Raw genomic sequence first — 4906 nt, forward strand, 5'->3', positions numbered from 1 at the left:
AGTTAGGATGAATGAGGCCACAACTTCACCTAGGAAGGATTATGAAGTAGGAATTTCCCACTGAGAAAAAATGTCTAAGAACATCAACTTTTCAGTACATTTAAGGTGATATTTGGACTCGATGTTTGTTAACACTAAGATAAAAGATGCTAGATCTAGGCATCTAGAGGCAAAATAAATGATTTTCCCCCTGCCAGTCAATGACAGCATCCAGTCTTGGCCATACTTGAGCTCAAATACACATGCAAATAATTGCATGTAGATATTTTTTGTATGTGCTCTCCAAATATCTAAAATGCATCATTTAGAGAAAAAAAATTGTCAAATTCTTCATAAGATGCTTCTCACTTATGTATGAACTCCCTCAGCTGTTGACACCATCTACTTAGTTTCTCCAATAAGAGATAGGAACTTCACTCCTGACTCTCCCACTTTCTTGCTGCCTACCTTCCCATTAAAAACAAAGCTGTGTTTCCTTAACTATAAAGATTTCTCCCAAATACATCTTCTTTTTCCATATTCTCCTTAAAACACCCACTTTAGTTATTTTCTAATCTTCTCCACATCCTTCATAGCAAAACACACATTTATAAATGGCCAGCAAATACATGAAAAAATGCTCACCGAACTTGGTATCAGGGAAATACAAATCAAAACCACGATGAGATACCATCTGTTTTTTGGAATAGTTTGAGAAGAACAGGTACTAACTCTTCTTTAAATGTCTGGTATAATTTGCCTATGAAGCCATCTGGCCCTGGACTTTTATTTCTTGAGAGATTTTTGATTATTGATTCAATTGCTTTGCTGGATATCAGTCTGTTCAAGTTTTCTATTTCTTCCTGTTTCATTTCTGGTTGTTTATATGCTTCTATGAATTTATCCATTTCTTCCAGTTTGTCCAATTTATTGGTATATATTTTTTCCCAATGTTCTCTCATGATTGTATTTCTGTGGTATTGATTGTTATTTCTCCTCTCTCGTTTGTGATTTTATTTATTTGGGTCCTTTCTCTGTTCTTTTTTAATAAGTGTGGCAGGTAGAGGTTTATCTATTTTGTTAATTTTTTCAAAGAACCAGCTCCTGGTTTTATTGATTTGTTCTATTGGGTTTTTTGTTTGTTTGTTTCTGTATTATTTATTTCTGCTCTCATCTTTATTATTTTCTTCCTAGGCTTTTGTTGTTCTTTTTCTAACTCCTATATATGTAAGGTTAGGTTGTTTATTTGAGATTTTTCTTGCTTCCTAAGGTAAGCTTGTATTGCTATATACTTCCCTCTTAGGACCGCTTTTGCTGCATCCCCAAAGTTTGGACTGTGTTGTGTTTTTATTTTCATTTGTTTCCATGTATTTTTTCTTTATTTCTCCTTTGATTTCCTGGTTGACCCATTCAGTGCTGGGTAGCACATTGTTAAACCTCCATTTATTTGTGGCCTTTCCAAATTTTTTCTTGTGGTTGACTTCAAGTTTCATAGCTTTGTGGTCAGAAAATATGTATGGTATAATCTCGTTCTTTTTGTACTTGTTGAGGCCTGATCTGTGAACTAGTATATGATCTATTCTGGAGAATGTCCCAGGTGCACTCAAAAGGAATGTGTATTCTGATGCTTTAGGATGAGATTTTCTGCATATATCTGTTAAGTCCATCTGGTCCAGTGTGTCATTCAAAGCCATCGTTTCCTTGTTGATTTTCTGCTAAGATGATCTGTCCATTGTTGTAAGTGGGGTGTTAAAGTCCCATACTGTCATTGTGTTATTATCCATGAGTTCCTTTATGTTTGTTATTAGTTGTTTTATATATCTGGGTGCTCCCAAGTTGGGAACATAAATATTTACAATTGCTAGATCTCTTGTTGGATTGTTTCCTTTATTATGATATAATACCCATCCTTCATCTCATGTTACAGTCTTTGGTTTAAAATCTAGTTTGTCTGACTTAAGTATGGTTACTCCAACTTTCTTTAATATCCATTAACATGATAAATGGTTCTGTATCCCCTCACTTTCAATCTGCAGGTGTCTTTAGGTCTAAAATGAGTCTCTTGTAGGCAGCATACAGACAGGTCTTGTTTTTTTATCCATTCTGACACCTTATGTCTTTTCATTGGGGAGCATTTATTCCATTTACATTCAGAGTAATTATTGATAGATATGTATTTAATGCCATTTAATTACTTGTTTTGTTGTCATTGTTTATGGAGATTTTCTCTGTTCCTTTCTAGTCTTTGTTGCTTTTAGTCTTTCTTTTCCATTCAAAGAGTCCCCTTTAATATTTCTTGCAGGACTGTTTTAGTGGTCATGAACTCCTTTAGTTTAGGAAACTCTTTGTCTCTCCTTCTATTCTGAATGATAGCCTTGCTGGATAGAGTATTCTTGTCTGCAGATTTTTCCCATTCAGCACACTGAATATATCATGCCACTCTCTTCTGGGTTTTCAAGTTTCTGTGGAGAAATCTGCAGCTAGCTTTACGGATCTTCCCTTATAAGTTAAGAACTTCTTTTGTCTTGCTGCTTTTAGGATTTTTTTCTGTGTCATTACATTTTGCAAATTTAATTACAATATATCTTGGTGTTGGCCAACTTTTGTTGATTCTGAACTGAGTTCTCTGTGTTTCTGGATCTGGATGTCTGTTTCCTTTCCCAGATTAGGAAAGTTTTCTGCTATCATTTTTTTAAATACATTTTTACCCCCCTTTTCTCTTCTTCTTCTGGGACTCTTATAATATGAATGTTATTATGTTTGATGAAGTCACTGAGTTCCCTAAGTCTAATCTTGTGTTTCATATTTCTTCTTTCTCTCTTTTGTTCAGCTTCATTATTTTCCATAATTCTGTCTTCTATATCATTTATTCATTCCTTTGCTTTTCCAGCCTTGTGTTCATTGCATTAAGCCTGTTTCCAACCTCAATTATTGCATTTTTCATTTCTGACTGATTCTTTTTTGTATCTTGTATCTCTGTGGTAAGGGTCTCCCTGAAGTCTTCCATTCTTTTCTCAAGCTTAGTGAGTATCCTTATGATCGTTGCTTTAAATCCATCAGTCATGTTACTTATACCTATTTTGCTTAGATCTCTGGCCATGACCTTATCTTGTTCTTTGGTTTGGGTCAATTCCTCATTTGGCATTTTGTCTAAGTCTCTGCCTTCTGTTTATAAGAAAAGACTGTTATGTTTCCTACTCCTGAGAGTAATGGCTTTATGAAGAAGAGGTTGTATAGTGTCCAGGGCCTGGCACTTCAGGCAATGTCTCTGGTGTGTGCTGTGTGCACTCTGCTGGGATGTTCTGGCTGCTCTATCCTTCAGGCCAGTCATCTGCCGAAGCTCTCCTTGCCTGTAGTGAGCAGTGTTTGGTCCTTGGCTAGAATGTGCTTTTATTTAGGTGTGCTCTGGTCTACTTGTTAAATAAGACCTGATAATATTTTTTTAAGATTTTTATTTATTTATTTAACAGAGATAGAGAGAGAGCACAAGTAGGCAGAGTGGCAGACAGAGGGAGAAGCAGGCTCTCCGCCGAGTAGGGAGCCTGATGCGGGGCTCGGTCCCAGAACCCTGGGATCATGACTTGAGCCGAAGGCAGATGCTTAACCGACTGAACCACCCAGGCGCCACATGACCTGATAATATTTTCCACAAGAATTGAAACCTCGCAGAACTCTCTGGTTGGAAGTCATGGTGTGGGAAGGGCTTTCTGCTGGTCTTCTGAAGAAGGGGCCCACTGTGCTGGGACTGAGGCAAGCTTGACAGAGAAGGGCAGTCCCGCTAGAGCACAGGGGTGTGGGACTTGGTGTGTAAGCAAGTTAGGCAGCAAGTGTTAGCACGGCTTGCTTTCTGCAGGTCACTCTGTGTTTATGCTAAGGTGTGGGGGAGGGAAATGACATCAGCCAGCTTCTTTGACTGGGAGAGGAATCTAAAGAGAATGCTTCCTTCAGTGAAGCACTCTAAGAAGAGCAAATAATTGTCCCTCTGTTGAACCAGGTGTTTTTTCAGGTAGCTGTTTCCACACTGTTTGTCCCCGGGGTTGTTTGCCTGCCTTCTCTCCAGGAGTAGGGCAGTGCCCTCGGGGTTCTATCAGTCAAGCCCATTGACCTTTAAAACTCAAGTCCCTAAGCGTCACTGGTTGCAAGAACTCATGAAAATCAACTCCTCTCATTTTCTCAGCCAATGGCTTTGGGGAAATGTTCCCCTTATGCATTCCTCTGTGTGCTCCCCTCTCTCTCTCTCTTTTCTCTGCAACCACAGCTCCCTCTCCCTGACAGCACCTGCCATCTGTTTCTCCCCCTAAACCCAGCCTCCACACTTACTACCTTCTTCGATGTGCTTTCTTCTCTCTCTTGAGTTGTGGAGTTTGTTCTGTCAGTCTTCAGTTTGACTTCTGGGGTATTTAGATGCGTTGATCATTACCTAGTTATGTTCAAGGGATGAGAGGAGCCTAGGGTCCTATTACTCCATCACCATCTTAGCTCCCCTGAGACTCATTTCAAATTGAAGGAAATAGATATGCTTGAGGGTTAAAGGATGGAAAAATATATTCCATATAAGTGGAGACCAAAAGAAAGCAGAGGTAGTTATATTTATATCAGACAAGATAGATTTTATTTTTTTATTTTTATTTTTTTAAGATTTTATTTATTTATTTGAGAGAGAGAGAGAACGAGAGATAGAGAGCACGAGAGGGAAGAGGGTCAGAGGGAGAAGCAGACTCCCTGCTGAGCAGGGAGCCCAATGTGGGACTCGATCCCGGGACTCCAGGATCATGACCTGAGCCAAAGGCAGTCGCTTAACCAACTGAGCCACCCAGGCCCCCAGACAAGATAGATTTTAAATCAAAATGGTAGCAAGAGACAAAGAAGGTCATCATATAGGGATCATTTCATCAAGAATATATAATAATCATGGGGTGCCTGGGTG

The sequence above is a fragment of the Eumetopias jubatus genome, unplaced genomic scaffold, assembly GCF_037043125.1.
Source record: "Eumetopias jubatus isolate StellerSeaLion01/CBP00866 unplaced genomic scaffold, mEumJub1_p1.0 scaffold_4, whole genome shotgun sequence".
Taxonomy (NCBI): Eukaryota; Metazoa; Chordata; class Mammalia; order Carnivora; family Otariidae; genus Eumetopias; species Eumetopias jubatus.